At 53.3% G+C, this 17,241-nt stretch overlaps 1 protein-coding gene across 2 annotated transcripts in view; it reads left to right on the top strand.

The window, feature by feature from the left end:
• The first annotated feature begins 8,746 nt into the window (after nt 1-8,746).
• ALAD (aminolevulinate dehydratase) overlaps nt 8,747-17,241 on the top strand; it is a 31,501-nt gene continuing 23,006 nt past the window's right edge. Inside the window, exons 1-2 of one of the 2 annotated variants that reach the window (XM_029913101.1) lie at nt 8,786-8,810; nt 10,426-10,573. The gene's annotated coding sequence lies outside the window, so the exon portion shown is untranslated. Of the gene's footprint in view, nt 8,811-10,425; nt 10,574-17,241 lie in introns of both variants that reach the window. The other variant, XM_026658476.2, reaches the window with a different exon arrangement.

Below are 17,241 nucleotides of genomic sequence, written 5' to 3'. Positions count from 1 at the left end.
AGTCCAAGTGCAGATGCTATTTCTGAGACTTCCTCATAGGGAACCCGCTGGAGAGTGTCTAGCAGGAATCCACTCTGGGGGCGACCAAGGGGTGGATCATGGCAGCGAGGGCTGAGAGAAAGGTTGCAACCTACTTCCCAGCTGCAGAAGAGCTACAGCTGCTGCTGTCTGGGAATCCTGAAGCAGCCAAGGGTCCAACAGAACCCCTCAATGGGGAACAAAGGGGGCACAAACTCCCTCAGTGGGGGAGCAGATACCCAGGCCACCACCAGCTCCGCTTCAGCTTTGGTGTCCTTGAATTCACTTCCTTGCTTCGGCATGGGAGCCTAGACAGTTGTTAGGCTGTTTCTTTAGTAAGACCAGTACGGAAAGGACTATCCCTCTGCTTATTCATGGTGTTCCTGGACTTGTCAACAGATGGTGCTCATCCCCCTGAAATCAGGCAGTTCACTGCTCCGGGGACTGCCCTGCAGTATTGCAACCAGGAGCTGGATTTTCCCATGTGTGTGTTGGAGAGTTTCTGCCTTTCCACCAATCCTGACTAAAATGTAGATCTACTGTGTACAGATCATCAGCCTTCCTAGCTGGTCTTCATTTCACGGCTTGATTTTCTAAACCAAAGTAGAAAGAATTCTTGTTTGGTTTGTGTATTGCCTAAGCAGCCTTCCTCCTGCTCCTCCATGTCCAAGCTCCTTCCTCAGCCGCCTGGTGCGGGGAGCCATTCAACTGTTTAACCAAACTTCTCTCCTCAGATTGCTGGGAGCTCCAGGCTGATATTGATCAGTTGCTTTGGGTTGCTGTTAATTTGCACCCATGTAATTTAAGTTCCAAGCACATCACTATCAGCTAGCCTTGACTACAGTTGGCCTCGGCCCCTCCACAGAAAGAGGCGCTCTCCAGCCAGAGAATGGGCATCCATGGCACATTTGTTTCTGCTGATGCATTGGGCTCTGTTACTTTGTTATTTCTCATGCAGTTAACTCAGTTCATTTAAACACGGGAAGCATCACAGAACAAAAAGGGGGTGAGGAGGCAAAGAATGAACTAGTTAAAATAAATGGGCCAAATTCATCCCTTGTGTAAAACTCCATTGACCTGGTGGAGTTCTAACAAGGATGGTGTTGGCTCAGTCTCCCTTTGCGGAATCAATGGGTGTCTGTCTCAGGAGTCACTACGTAACACTTCTCTGACGCCCACCCTGGCAAGTTCCTGAATATTTAGAAGTTGAAGTTGTGCAGGAACCCTGATCTGGCTTGGCCACTGCAGAGAGTGTTACCATGCAGAGATCTGGGACAGGAACATGATCAAACTAGCATCCCCCGATCCTGGGGGGTGGATTGAGAAATGGCAACAGGGAACCCTTGCAAGGCAGGTGATCTGGCAGTGTGTGCTGGGAGCTGGTGTGATGTGTGGCTGACTGGCTATGGCAGTGGCAAAAGTTGTTTTCATCTCCAAAGTGAGATGAATCAGAAAGCTAACGATCAAGTGGGAGTCTCTTGCTTTACGACCCATCATGTTCTGACTGACCTACCGTGTCTGTAGTGTTTGGAAGGCCCATCCTTCCCTTCCCTTCCCAGGCCTGAGCACTCTGGCCGAGTCTGTGTTACCTCACACTTACTGTTTCCTCACCCTCAAGGGACTCTGAGTTCATGGCTGCATTTGGGGCTGGCCCAGTACAGTCACAGGTACAAGATCGCAACAGTAAAATATCAGGACATGTGGAGGGGGGGTGATTTACCGTCCCCCCCCACCCCACTGAAACCAGGAGCGGAGCTGTGAAGCGCCCCTCCCCTGGCGGCGTCCTCCCCCCGGTAGAAGCTGGGAATGGAGCTGTGGGACTGAAGTGGGGCTTGGGGTTCCTCGCGGCTCTGCTCCCAGTTTCAGTGGGGGGGAGGGCAGGCGTCAGGGCTCGGGGCTTTGGCTACGGGGAGGGGAAAAAACAGTGCTCCCCTCGTAGTAAAGCCCCAGTGCCCCCCACAGGGCTGAAGCCAGAAACAGAGCTACAGGGCTTCTGAAGCCCCAAGCCCTGGCGCAGCCAATGAGGCTGAAACTGGGAGCAGATCTATGGGGCTGAAGCCTTGAGCCTCAGCGCTCACCTCAGATCTAAAACCCTGAGCTCTGGTGCTTCCGAGGGTCAGAAGCCCAGAGCCCTGACCCCCTCCCCGTGGCTGCAGCCCTAATCCCCTCTACCCCCCACAGTAGCTGAAGTCCGTAACATCTTGTTTGGATTTATGGACTTTCGGAGTTAGGGACAATCTCCATTCCAGAAGTGTCCATAACTCTGACGTTCTACTGTACCAAGTTTTAAATTTTACCTGGATATCAGGAAAAACGGCGTCCCAATCTTACATTGATCGGGACGCAGGACAAAGGGTTAAATATCGGGACATCTGGTCACCCTAGTCGCAGGCTTAGTAGCTGAGTATAATCATCCTTGCAGCATTCCAGAGTGGTAATCAGTTACAACCCGTTAAAGAGAGACTGAGAGAAGCTAACTTTCTTTGAGGTCTTCCTTCCCTCCCCAAAGGAGGCTCTTATAAAAAGCCCCCGCCAATGGGAGCTGTAGAGCCGGTGCTCAGGGCAGCACCTGCGGGCGGGGGGCAGCGCACGGAGCCCCTGTGGCCACCCCTCCGCCTAGGAGCCGGAGGGACATGCCAGCCACTTCCCGGGAGTCAGGCACGGAGCCTGCCTTCCCTGCTGACGCTGTAGCCAACTGGACTTTTAGTGGCCTGGTCAGCTGTGCTGACCAGAGCCGCCAGGGTCCCTTTTCACCCAAGCGTTCTGGTCGAAAACCGGATGCCTGGCAACCCTATGTTTGACGGATCTTCAACTTGCTTCTTTGATCCAAACACGTTCTGCGCTGGAGTTCCCTACGATGGACAGGTAAATACTGGCTCCTCCCTTGTACTGGTTTCCCATTCCTGCTGAGAGCAGAATTTGAGGAGAAAAAAGACTATGACTACATTGATGTGTGGAAGGCAGCAATCTCTCCAGCTGCGTTTCTACAGTACTTCGCACAGTGGGGCCCAGATTGTGAGTGGGGCTTTTAGCCGTTGCCACAATCCCCATGAAATTCTCCAGCTCTTGACTTTACTAACTCATTAAATGGTCTCTGGGTCTCTAACCGTTAACACACTGAGCACGTGGAGAAAGTTTGGGTTTAATACAAACGGAGGGGCTGAAGAGTGTAAATGTGAAGAGGAGACTTATTCCGGCATGAGTAGATCTGAAAGGTGAGGGTTACACAGGGCAGGCTTCTAGCAGCAACAGAAGAGACCCTTACCCTTCACTTACAGTGTATCCTGCAATCACTGACGGTGGAGAATACTGCATGCTAAGACAGCATGGTCTCACTCCAAGGCTTCCTTTAGCACAGAACTAAATCTACAATCCCCTTTTCACTGTCAATAGGTTACTGAAGTTTCATTTGCAGCTGCTAAGTGCATCATCACCAATTCTCTAGCTAGGCCTGAGACATAGCCCCATTTCTAGGCTGCTCAGTGCCAGCAGGGTGCCCATCTCTGCAATGCGGTGAGCAAAACTTGCTGTTGCTTACTACTGCAGCCACATGCATAGGGTGCCTCAGCCTCTGAAGTGGACACATGGGGGAAGGGATTAGGAGTCAGATCCTAATTGTGATCCTCGGCAGGTCGATAAAAACGTAGTAGCCTGTGATGGATTTGAAGCTTCCTGTCAGGGCCGGCTCCAGGTTTTTTGCCGCCCCAAGCAAAAAAAAACAAAAAACGGAGTGCTGCCCCTTGAAAAGTGCTGCCCCAAAGGTAGGGTTACCATATTTTAGTTTTAAAAAAGGAGGACACTCCACGGGGCCCTGGCCCCACCTCAACTCCGCCCCTTCCCCGCCCCAACTCCGCCCCTTCCCCAAAGTCCCCGCCCCAACTCTGCCCCCTCCCCTGAACGTTCCGCCCCCTGCTTCTCCCCCTCCCCTGCTTCCCGCGAATCAAATGTTCGCGGGAAGCCTGAAACAGGGAGGCAGCAGGTAAGCTGGGGCTGGGGTGGGGTGGGGCGCGGCGCGGCCCAGTCCGGCCCCCCAGCCAAGTGGCTCCCTCCGGCAGCCGGCCGGCCCAGGCCAAGAGGCTCTGGCCCCGGCGTCTCCCGCCCGGCTTGGCTCGAGCCCTGGGGCGCCGGCCCCTGGCCGAGCACCCCCGGCCCAGCACCGCCAGCCCTGGCCCCGGCCGAGCACTGCCGTCCCCGGCCCCAGCCCCAGCCCCGGCCGAGCACCGCCGGCCCCGTCCCCGTCCCGGCCCCAGCCGAGCACCGCCGGGCCCTCCCTCCCTATTTTCCCGGACATGTCCGGCTTTTTGGGATTTCCTCCCGGACGGGGATTTGAGGCCCAAAAAGCCGGACATGTCCGGGAAAATCCGGACGTATGGTAACCCTACCCAAAGGGCCAAAGTGCCGCCCCAAGCACATGCTTGGAACACTGGTGCCTAGAGCCGGCCCAGCTTCCTGTAATCTATGAATACTATGTGCTGTGTTTGTTTGTCTGAATATTGAAAAGGTGTTTACTTTATTCATACTGGGTTAATTCAATAGCTGGTTGGCTGGGAAATGTATGCATGAAGATAGACAGTAGCCCAGGTACAATCTCCACAGCAACCACCCAGGACTATTCACTGGGAGTCTAACTCTGTCCCCCTCATGGGCTCCATAAACTGGCTTAAGGCAGACACAAGACTCGGCCTGTCCAATAAAGGGTCACACTCCCTAAACAGGGGAGACAGAGTTTGGAACTGAGATGAACCCAGACTGAAAGTGGGGTTCTTGGGGTTAACATAGGCCTGCCTAAGCCTTCAGATGAGACTAGGGTGACCAGACAGCAAATGTGAAAAATCGGGACGGGGGTGGGGAGTAATAGGAGCCTATATAAGAAAAAGACCCAAAAATCAGGACTGTCCCTATAAAATCAGGATATCTGGTTGGGCCTGCTGCGTGATCATGGTTGGTGCATAGAGGCGGTGCCCAAGACCCAGTCTGCATGGGGAAAATCACAAGATTCTGTCCCAGAGGGGTGAAGCCTTGAGGCCTAAGACCCGGAGGGGTGCACTCAGAGAGAGCCCGCAGAAGAGGCAGAGGTGCAGCTAGCCCTCAACCATGACACAGTGGTGGGATGGTGACTGGTGAATTTCCAGTAAGTGACAATAGCAGTAAAAACACAAAAGCAAGAGAAAAAGACAGACACAAACAAATTAATTTAAAAGCGTCAGGGTGGATGCCCTTGGTTGTGTGAATCTGAGGAAACCATCTTCCCTCTCAGTGGCAAGTCTTTGAACTCTCCCCTGCCCCCCTCTATTTTTGGTGATTCTGACGAAGTGGGACTGTTCTTAATGTTTCCTCTGAATACTGTGTGGGTGCCTCAGTTTCTGACCGACCCTCTGTCGCCTAGCCACTAATGGCCAGGCCCTTCCCCCCTACAAGGGGATGCTAAAGGTGTGGGAGGACAAAGAGGTCAGGTGACCTCCTGGCCTGGGAAAGGAACTCAGGAGAGAAGGAGGGGCTGGAGGAGGTTTTCAGTTTTGGAGTTGGCTGGGGACTAGGAGTGAGGGCAGACGGGAGTGTCGGGCTTGCTGGGCCCCAGAATGGACCCGGTGGAGGGGTCCCGTTCGCTGGACCTACAGGCTCTGTTTTAGACCGTGTTCCTGTCATCTAATAAACCTCTGTTTTACTGGCTGGCTGAGAGTCACGTCTGACTGCGAAGTAGGGGTGCGTGCAGGACCCTCTGGCTTCCCCAGGACCCCGCCTAGGCGGACTCGCTGTGGGAAGCGCACGGAGGGGGATATGCTGAATGCTCCAAGGGCAGACCCAGGAGGTGAAGCCATGTGAGCTTCTTGCCCTGAAGACAGTCTGCTCCATGGGAGAGGAGGCTCCCCAAAGTCCTGACTGGCTTTGTGGGGAGCAGTTCCAGAGCATCGCCCGGGGACTCCATGGCAGTGATTCAGGATCTCCCATGGCTTCTTTGGTAGGTAAGGCAGCAGACTCAGCCCCCAGCCCATTCAGTTTGCATGTGAGCTCACTGTGCTCACACATGCTGTGGGGAAGCTGGGTAGCGTCTCCAGAACCGCCAACCTTAAGAGAACCAAAATCATGAGATTGTTAACAAAAATCAGATTGTGTTTTTCAGTTGGTCTTTTCACTTTCTTCCCCTCTACTCCGGTGTCAATGTATGGGTGACACTTTCAGGGTGAAAAGCCAATACACACAAAATTGGTGTCTCTTGCAGGCTGCTCAGATGGAGACTCCACGCACGCACCCCTGAGATGGGGAACTGCCAGCCATCGCCTATTAGTAGGGGCCTACCAATTTCATTGCCATGGAAAACATGTCACGGACTGTGAAATAAGCCCTTCCCCGTGAAATCTGATCTCACCCTTGCTGCTGGGAGCTCTCCAGCCAGGGGCTCCTAGCTGTGAGTCCCCAGCCCCAGCCGGGCTGGGGAGGAACAGGACTTGTCCTTCCCCTGCACAGCCTCTTTCAGGGGGAGATCAGACCCACCTCCGACTGCCTCCTCCTGAAGCTCTGGAGCTGGGCAGCAGCCCTAGAGGTTCCTGCAGCTGAAGAAGGTTTGTGGAGGTGGGGTCGATCTCCTCCTGCTGATGGAAGCGCCACAGTTGGGGGCTCTTGGCTGTGAGTCCCCCACTGGGCTTGGGAGGGACAGGACTTGTCCTTCCCCCTGTGCGGCTGTTCTGGCGAGGGGGAAGATCAGACCCTCCTCAGGGTACCTTTTGGGTTGGGACCCCAAGGGTTACAACACCATGAAATTACATATGTAAACATCTGAAAAGGTGAAATTGACCAATTAAAAAACCCTCTGGCCATGAAATTGATCAAAATAGACTGTGAATTTGGTAGGGGTCTACCTATTATTGTCTTGAGTGGACTCTCTTCCCCCCCTCCTTTCCCAACTTGCCCCGTATTCCCCTTCAGTACAATGGAGATGGAACAGGAACAATGAACATCCAAATAACTCAGTGCACTCTTGGTATGGATCAAGTTTTCCAATTATTTTTCAAAAAAGACTTAAGTGACCTGCCAAGATCTTTACCTGTAAGAATCTCTTCACACCACGAAGCACCTTGGAGATATACCTATCTCATAGAACTGAGCTATCCCTCCCCTTGCTACCTGCTGAAAAAACCCTCTCCCCAGCAGTGCTCTCTAGAACTCCCTGCTTGTTGGAGTGACATTTACCAGCCTTCAATATTTATTTTTTAAGAAAAAATCAGTTCTCTCTCACTCAAAGCTTTTTAAAAAGACTTTTAAATCATTCTCTTTTCTTTGTATAATTTTGATCAATGACAGAAATGTATCCGTTTTGTATCAAGAATTACAATAAATTGTTTATTTGAAAAATCAGATTGCAATTATAATTAAAATAAAAAGTTAATGTTTATTTAATTGTCCTTCCCTCCTGCTGCTCTAGGCCTTCCCCTCTGTGCCCCACCCAGCTGCAGCACGGCCTGGCTCTGCATCTCCCTACGGCCTGGGGAAGAGCAGCTGGAGGAGGGTTTTAGATAAAGCAGTCGTTCTCAAACTTTTTTTTTCGTGGACCACTTGAAAATTGCTGAGTCTTGGCAGACCACTTAATGATCTTTCCAAATGTTGTTTGTACCGATACCTAACTATTGTAAAGCATTTGGGATAAAAGCACTATATTAAAAAAAAAGTAATAATTAATTTTTTTGTTCTACAAATAAAAGCACACAACTCATATTTTAATATCAGTAGTCTTACCTTTCTAATGCGATGGATGTGCCCTCTCTCCCCTGCCACGGCAGCCCCTAAGCTGGGGCTGGGAAGGAGGGGGGGTGTCTCTCTCTGGCAGCTGCAGCCCTGGAGCTGGGGAAAGTTGCCTCTTTCTCTGGCCGCCGCAACCCTGCACATCCCAAATCCCCCCCCCCTTCTCACCCCACTGCCCCCTCCCTGTCCCACCTACCCCTTATTCCCCCCAAGGCCACCACCTCACCTTACATGTGCGCCTTCTCCAGGGTCCAGGCACCTATTAGTGGAGCCACGCCTGCGCCCTTCATTGTCTTGTGTGCGGCCGCCCAGGCGTGCACCTTAGAGGGAACTATCCGTGGACCCCCTGAATGGAGCTCGCAGACCACCACAGTTTGAGAACTTCTGAGCTAAAGTGAACTAAGATCACTTTCCTCCTGAATGAGAACATCCCTGCAGGGCTAGAGACTCTAACATCATCCCTTTGGTTCAGTCACCTTCACTTGTCTGATCGCCCCCTGTAGCCGGGGCCTGGGCAGAGCTTCCCCACAGGCTGAGCCATCTATCCAGGGCTGCTATAGCTGTGGGATCCCTTGGGAGGCTCCCCTAGCTCGAGTCACCCTGCTCCTGGCTGGTTTGCACTGCAGGGGATAGCTCAGCACCCGGGCAAAGCAAGGGAGCCTATGGCTGGGGTGAGGGGAAAGGGGAAGATGCAGGAAACTCTGCATCTGCAAACCCAGATCCTGGCCTGTTCTTTAAACATTTTTGGGGGTGGAGGAATGGCCTTGTGGGGGGGCTGAGGGGAGGAGGGTCTGGGACAGGAGCCAGGGTGGCCTGGGGGGTGCAGAGTCCCGGGGTGCAGGGTCCCGGGCAGGAGCTGAGATGGGGGTCGGGCTGTGGGGTCCCAGGCAGGAGACGGGCGCAGGGCGCTACAATCCCGCTGGCTGCCGCCCGGGGGCGCTGCGCCCAGCTGGCGGGGGGCGGGGCCGGGCCGGGCCCAGCTGGTTCCGGGGGGCGGGGCCCCCCACGCGGTGCGGAGCGGAGCCGGGACAGCGCGCGGCGGCAGCGAGGCCCAGGTGAGCCGGGGATGGCCCGGGCCCCGCGCGGCCCCTGGCCCGTTGCTCCGGCGGGCCCCTGCCGGCGGGGGCCGGGGCGGGGCTTGGCCGGGGCCGGGGGGGCAGCGCGCCGAGCCCGCCCCGGACTAGTCCGGCTCGCGGGGCTCGGCTTGGAGCTCGCCCCTCCGACTGTCCCGGTCCCCGCCTGCAGCCCGGGGTGACCGAGCCAGGGGACCCGCTGGGGGGTGGCGCCTTCCTGCTTCAGCTGCTGCTCCTGCCCTGCCAGGCTCTGCTGGGCCCAGGAGAGCCCCGAGGTTCCTCTGGCAGCTCGGAGCCCTGTGGCCGGCTGGGGCCTTCGCCCAGCAGCAGAGGAGGGAGCGGTGCAGGCCCTGGGCTGCTGTAACCCCCCTCCTGGGGAAGATGGCTCCAGAGCCCGCGCCGCGCCCGGGAGGGCAGGGGACGCAGAGTGGGTGGGGGTGGGGGTGTCCTGCCCCCTGCCTGGAGCACTGCCTCAGTGTGGACACAGGCTGAGCAGCAGAAAGTCGCCGTGTGAGGCAGAAGCTTGTTCTTTCTGGATGTTCCCCTTCTAGCTACTCACCACCTCAGCAGCTGGGCAGATGGTTTCTTGGGCAGGAGACTATCAGACCTGCCGGTGCCTGTATCACGAGGCGCATGAAACCAAGCCCAGAGTCTCCCCCTGGCCCCCCCATGTGATCTGCTGCCACAAGCTGGTCCTGGTGATTTAACTGTTGGCATTTCCCCATTTAAAACACGCAAATTGCGGTTTTCAAATGGACACTCCAGCAGGCTGCCTCCTCGGGCACGGCACGCTGCTCGGTCTGAGAACCACAGCCGGTGCTGTGTGTGGCCTGTGACATCTCACACATCCCTAGCCTGTGTGCAGGGCACATAGACAAGGACTGCTGTGTCCTGTACAAGCACTGTCTAGGCGTTGTCAGTTCCCAGAGCTGAAGGCACAGGCAGTGATATGAAATAACAAACAGCTAGAAGGGGATATCTCGTGCAAGCTGCAATAGTTAATGTTTGTCAGAGTCTGGGTCAAAATAGCAGAATTTACTGAAGCTTCTGCTGAGCAAACAGGGCTACCAGCCAAGGCAGGCAGAGGGTCAGGAGTGTATTGGACAAACCCAGTGTATTTTTGAGTTTAGAAAAGCAGCAGATTTTTCTTATAAGTAATTAACATCCTCGGGCACTGCTAATCCTGCTGTTGTACATGGGGGTGCTGGGAAGCCCTCCCTCCTGGCCTGGCTTTAGATTTATGTAGCATTTTGAACTATAAGCGGATCTCTGTGAGTCAGTTCAGCTGAAACAAGCCATGGTCTCCTGACTTCGGTCCTATCCATTTCCCAACCCCCACCCTCCTCCTGGTCAAGCTTCCCCCACCCCCTTTTCCTTATCCTGTGGGCTTAGAATGACTGGGAATGAGCTGCTGGTTCTGCACTTGCAGGACTTTTGACTGTCATCTGTGAACAGAGACTGTTCCCCCTGCAGGGATGGGTGGGGTGATTTGATGCCTATGGTGTGCTGGGTGCTCAGTGGGCACAAACCTTAAATCACTTTTACATCGGTGGGTAAGGAGATTACAACATTCCAGCATTTAACCCTCTTCTTGCAGGGCACCAGCAGCTGCCTCATGGCCCAGAGAAATTTGTTGCTTCTTGACTAACCTGATGTCTTGGGCAGTTGGTATCTCTATGGCAGATAAAGACATCTGTTCTCGTGATGATTGCCCAGCCAGTTCCCTCCACCTGACTTCTACCACTGCAAGTGTGCGGGATGGGGGTGGTTATCTGTGGGGGATGGTTACATGTGTTTGCACTATCACCAAACCTCTTTGCATAGATTACTCAGAGCAAAGTGGTATCTTGCTGGTCCCTCTGTCATAGGCGTAACAGAGTAGCATGCTATTGTGGACTGGCCAGTCCCTTCTCAGTTAATGACTCCTCATAACTATCCAGTAACAGTCCTAAGGTCATGACCTTAGGGTGACTTTAAAGAACAGGCTCATTCACTATTCCTAATCCTTACAATGGGTTCAGTAAAAACAGCTCCCAACAGATGATCTGAAAGACAGGCTTATGCCCTACTCGTACGCTTACTGCAGTGCTTTGGTACCACAGTCCAGGTGCCTTAGGAACACCATAGACAGTAAACATTTCACCAGAAGAACAGACTCCTGCTTGATGTACGTGCGCATGTCCTTGACTAAAGCCAGCAGCATGGATGGGTACCATCAGATCCCCCTAGAGCTCTCCTGGGTATCTACCCGGATAACTGGACGGCCCAGTGTGCAGTGCTTGCATCTGTGTGAGAGTGGGAAGTTTTCCCTAGGGGGTGTGTGGGTCTCAGCTATCAATTTCTGCAACATTTTTAACAACATAGGTCTAATCCTGTTTCTAGCCATACAGTTACAAAGAGAAGCACCGAAATGTGACCAGTGCGGTGGTGTTTGTCTGAGTGCACCACTGCTCTGCCCATGCTAGGGCTTTTCCAAAGCAGCAGCAGGTTAACGAAAGTGACAAGACTGGTCAGTTTCAGGCTGCTCTTCAGATCCTTGTGGGCAGCAGTGACACCTACAACAGTCATGTCAATTTCACAATGCTTCCCAGAAACTTTTGACAAGACCGAGGCAGGCACTGATCTTAGTCCTGGGAAGGACCCATAAAACAGGCTGACGGGCAGAGTGGGGGAGGCAGTCCACTCTTGCAGCAGTCAGAAGGCTCAGGAGTAGGGAGACAGTCAGAAAGCTCCTTCCTCCTAATGGCATCTAGATGAGGGTGGTAGAGGCTGGTACGAAAAGCAGAGCCCTGCATAGAGTTCCCAGACAGCATCCTTGGCCTTTCCATGCTGTTTTGGCAGGGGCTGGGCCCTTCTCCAAGACGGGCTGCTCTTGGGTTTTGCTGGTGGAGCCCCCATTCCCGTGGAATTTGTATCTCCCTGGCTTGTGGGTTTAGGGCTTGTACACACTACCACTTATGTCACTCAGGAGTGTGAATAAGACACACACACCCCTGAGGGAGGTAAGTTGCACCCTCCTAAGCCTCGGTATGGACACCGCTATGTCAGAGGGAGAGCTGCTCTCACGTCGGCATAGAGCGTCTTCACCAGACGTGCTACAGCGGCGCAGCTATCGCTTCTAGTGTAGCCTAGCCCTCAGGCTCCTGGCTAGTAGGCACCTGGTAACATTTTCAGGTCCTGGCCATAGTCCCTTTGCCTCACATGGATGGTATTGTGGATCTGCAGCCCTCTTGTCCTTGAGGTTTATGAGAGAGTCCATGATCTTCCCACACAGTATCCTTCCAGAAGCACCTTGGGGTGCTGGCACCCAACTTCTCAATGCTAAGCTAACTATTACCCCTGTTAGCGTATGTACCAAATGACTCCATTATTCCGCACCCCCACCCCTGTAGTCCCAAATAAATGGATGATGCTCCATCAGAATACCGGACATTTATAACACTTCTATAGGGCCGCCTTCCCAGAGTATCTACTGGATCGTCTCTCTACAGAGATGCACACGATGGAGCTGGATTGCTCACTCCAAAGCACGTGGGAATCTAATCCCCAGCTGTCTCTGGGGTGGAACGACAGCCACACTCCATACTGGCTTAGGAGAGCGAACGAAGGGAGAATCGTAGGACTGGAAGGGACCTCGAGAGGTCATCTAGTCCTGTCCCCTGCACTCATGGCAGGACTAAGTATTATCTAGACCAGGGGTAGGCAAACTACGGGCCATGGGGTGTTTTAAACTGGCCTGCAAGCTCCAGCCGGGGTGCTGGGTCTGGGGCTTGCCCCGCTCCAGCCGCGGTGCTGGGTCGGAGGCCGCACCACGTGGCTCCTGGAAGCAGATGCATGGCCCCGCTGCGGCTCCTATGTGCTCCAACCCCAATTTTGTGAGCATCCATGGCCCGCCATACAATTTCTATTCCCAGATGTGGCCCTCAGGCCAAAAAGTTGCCCACCCCTGATCTAGACCATCCCTGACAGGTGACTGGAGATTTTTAAGAGCAGGTTAGACAATGATGGAGATTCCACAAGCTCCCTAGGCAATTTGTTCCAGTGCTTAACCACTGACAGGAAGTTTTTCCTAATGTCCAACCTAAACTGCCTTTGCTGCAATTTAAGCCCATTGCTTCTTGGCCTATCCTCAGAGGTTAAGGAGAACTATTTTTCTCCCTCCTCCTTGTAATAACATTTTATGTGCTTGAAAACTGCTATCATGTCCCCTCTCAGTCTTCTCTTCTCCAGATTAAACAAACCATTTTTTTCAATCTTCCCTCATAGCTCATGTTTTCTAGACCTTTAATCATTTTTGTTGCTCTTCTCTGGACTTTCTCCAATTTGTCCACATCTTTCCTGAAATGTGGTGCCCAGAACTGGACACAATACTCCAGTTGAGGCCTAATTAGCGCAGAAGAATTACTACTCGTGTCTTGCTTACAACGCTCCTGCTAATACATCCCAGAATGATGTTCGCTTTTTTTTCAACGGTGTTACACTATTGACTCATATTTACCTTGTGATCCACTATGACCCCAGATCCCTTTCCTCAGTACTCCTTCCTAGGCAGTCATTGCCCATTTTGTACATGTGCAACTGATTGCTCCTTCCTAAGTGGAGGACTTTGCATTTGTCCTTCTTGAATTTCATCCTATTTACTTCAAACCATTTCTCCAGTTTTTCCCTATATACTTGTGTTGTTTGTTTATATTCATCCTTTGTAATTTGACCTATTTTCTACTTTTTGAGGACTCTCTTTTTGAGTTTCAGATCATTGAAGATCTCCTGGTTAAGCCAGGGTGGTCTCTTGCCATCGTTCCTATCTTTCTTACTCAGTGGGATAGTTTGCTCTTGTGCCCTTAAAAATGTCTTTTGGAAAACCTTCCAACTCTCTTAAACTGTTTTTCCCCTTAGACTTGCTTCTCATGGGATCTTACCTACCAACTCCCTGAGTTTGCTAAAGTCTGCCTTCTTGAAATCCATTAGCTTTATTGTGCTGTTTCCCCTCTTATTCCTTAGAAGCCTTAGAATCATGAACACTCTCATTTCATGATCACTTTCACCCAAGCTTCCCTCCACTTTCAAATTCTCACCCAATTCCTCCCTATTTGCCAAGTTAAATCTAGAACAGCCTCTCCCCTAGTAGCTTTCTGCCCCTTCTGTTTCCATTTGAAACTGGGACAGAATATGATGATCTGGGCTAAAATTAATGACTGGGGTCCTGGCCAGTGTCCCTAATGTTTCCCATACAAGTAAAATACCATGGGGATCTCTACCTACTCCGAAGGGACAGGGTGCTAAATGTATATTTCCTCTGACAGATCCCACCACCTAGTCCCATGCTGCTTGGTACTGACAAGGGAAGAGCATGACCTGCTAAATCAGCCACTCACTGCCACACCCTGAGCCACAAGAGAGGGAAGAGAAAAGAACAGCAGAGTTTTAAAGATGCAGTTTCTGTCTCTGGTGTTGACTTGCATTTGTTTGCAACCTCCCTGCTGGAAAACCACAGGCATGGCCCATGGTCTCACTAGCCATTGTCAGAACTGGCACATTGCAACAGCATCAAGCTGCTTAGGGGATTGCTTTCATTAGCCTTTCTGGGCACAAATGGGCAACCTTGGTTTGCTAAGCCAGGCTTTAAGACAAAAGGAAATAGGAGAGGAATAGGAAAGAGATGAAATAAGGTGGAGAAAGGAAAGGACACTTGGGAGGATGGGGACACATCCCAGGTGGTGGTTGGCATTTAGCCAGAGCAGGGGACTTGACAGTATCACCTGGGTCCCTTTTTTCTGGCCCGATCTGCTCAGGACTTTTCTCGGGATTAAGAGGACAAAGGGTTAGCCGTGTTCTGGAGGGTCCCAGGAGACGGTGCGGCCGGCAGCCATGATGGTAAAACTCACTCCTTCCCCTGCTTTCAGTTAGCAGTTGTTGAGTTTTCTTTTTCTTCATTTTCCCCCCAAAAGGATCTTTTTAATGACCCCCCAAAGGGAGAAATGGGTGGAATAGTCTATATGTGGTCACCAATTAGACCTAATTTTCAACCCAATTTTGGTCCATTGATTTCCAGTCCCACAGTTCACTTGTTTACCAGGTATGATCTCAGTACAGTCCTTGAGTTACATCAGTTGGCCTTTGTGTTTGGACTAATTCAGTCTTTGTCTCACTGTTGTACCTTTTCCCATCAGCATTTGTTGTTATAGGTTATTGTGACACTTTATGAACTTTGATAAGAATGGCCAGCCTGGGTCAGACCAAGGGTCCATCTAGCCCGTGTCCTGTCTGCTGACAGTGGCCAGTGCCAGGTGCCCCAGGGGGAATGAACAGAACAGTCAGTCACTGAGTGATTCATTCCCAGCGTCTGGCCCTCAGAGGCGTCTCACAGCTGAACTTCCGATCAGGCCCAGTTATTACCACGCCCCTGCCTGCGGAAGTCGGACTTGGTGAAGAGGCTGAATATCACTTCCCAGGCCGGCCCCTAGGAGCCTTTCCTGAGGTCCTGGGGATAGAGCCGTGGGCGGTTGAGTCCGACTCTCCTCCCTGCTGCCATGGGGCAGAACCAGGCTGTTGTTGAAGTGAAAGGGGAGCCGGGTTGCTTCCCTTCCTGGCTGGTCTCTCGTTTGGCTGCTGTGGTGTGACAGTCGGGTCAGCTTCACCTCTGCGTGCACTGGAGCTAGCATTGGCCCTGAGGGCTGCAGGCAGGAGCTGGAGCAATCGCAGCATGGGCTGGAATCTGCCTCTGGGGTGTGAAGGTCTCACCCCGAAGCAGAGCTGAAGTGGCTGTTTTTAGGGTTACCATATTTTAAGTGTCCAAAAAGAGGACACTCCACGGGGCCCCGGCCCCGCCCCAACTCTGCCCCCAGCCCCGCCCCAACTCCGCCCCTTCCCCAAAGTCTCCGCCCCCTCCCCTGAACGCTTCGCCCTCCTGCTCCTCCCCCTCCCCTGCTTCCTGCGAACATTTGATTCGCGGGAAGCCTGAAGCAGGCAGGCAGCAGGTAAGCTGGGGCTGACGGGGGGGGAGGGGGCGCGAGGAGGCGCCGCCCAGTCCAGCTCCCCCAGCCGAGCGGCTCCCTCCGGCGGCTGACCCCGGCCAAGAGGCTCTGGCCCCAGCGTCTCCGGCCTGGCTCGGCTCGGGCCCTGGGGCGCCGGCCCCGGTTCCGGGCGAGCATGCTGGCCCCGGCCCTGGGCAAGCGGCGCCGTCCGGCAGCCGAACAGCCCCGGTCCCAGCGGCTCTGGCCAGCTTGGCTCAGGCCCTGGTTCCGCCCCCGGCTCCAGCCCGGCCCCGGCCCTGGCAGAGCACACGGGGATTTGAGGACCAAAAAGCTGGACATGTCCAGGAAAATCCGGACGTATGGTAACCCTACTGTTTTTGAAGTTAGACTGAGTGAGACGCCCCCCAGCAGCATCTCGGATCAACCCCACGCTCTCCAGGGAGCTTTGCAGAGGTGTCATGGAGTGAGTCCTGTCAGGACACCGAGCAGGAGAGGCCCTTCCGCACCAGGCATACAGGCCCCTGCCACGTGAGCTGAAGGAGGGAGTGGCAGGCTGTTTGCCTTGATGTGGGCTGCTGCTAGAGGGAGATCTGGTCATGTGCCCTTGGCTGCACTTGTGACGCATTTTCAGCCAAAAATAGAGACAAACCTGAGTGCCAGAGCTTGGATCTGACTGGGTGATGCTTGGATTTAGCCTTGTCCCTTTGACCCATTTAGATCCCGATGTTTTAAGACCAGAAGGGAGCTTTAGATAGTCTAGTCTGACTTGCTGTATACCGCAGGGCAGAGGATCCCCCAGTGATGCCTGCATCCGGCCCGTGTCTTGTGACCAGGGCCGGCTCTAGGCACCAGCAAAGCAAGCCGTTACTTGGGGCAGCAAATTTGCAGAGGCGCAAGAATCCAACATGGGAGCTGAGAACCAACAGGGGGCCCTGGAAGCTGTAGTTCCTTGGTTAGCTCCCTGCCTATAGAGCTGGCCCTGGAGCAGGGAAAGAACTACATTTCCCAGCATTCCCTTGGCTGCAATTAACAGGAAAGGGAGGGAGAAGGAGTGTGGCACTGAAACCTCATGCTGCAGCTTGCTGTGAATGGTAGGGACAGAGCCAGCTCTAGGTTTTTTGCCGCCCCAGCCGTGGGCTCTCCCCCAAAGAAAGAATTAGGTGGACTAAATGGACAGTGCCCCTCTCTATCTGAAGCCTAGCAAGGCAGGTATGTGGATCCCACTCAAAAGAATAATAAAGGCACCTCAACTTTTCCTCATTTATGTAGGACAGTCTTATAATATGCATCCAGATATCCTTCAATCACACAAGCTGAAAATTGTTCCACTTTACTGCAGTTCTGTAACCATATGGGAACCAATCCTGTCTGTGTTCTGTGCACATCCAAAATTCCTGCTGAATGACCCGCCCTGGGAGCGAGTTACCAGTGACCCAGGG

The sequence above is a fragment of the Terrapene carolina genome, unplaced genomic scaffold (assembly GCF_002925995.2).
Source record: "Terrapene carolina triunguis isolate 2854851 unplaced genomic scaffold, T_m_triunguis-2.0 Scaffold449, whole genome shotgun sequence".
Classification (NCBI taxonomy): Eukaryota; Metazoa; Chordata; order Testudines; family Emydidae; genus Terrapene; species Terrapene triunguis.
The sequence above is the reverse complement of the archived record's forward strand: the minus strand, read 5'-3'. Positions and strand labels throughout refer to the sequence as shown.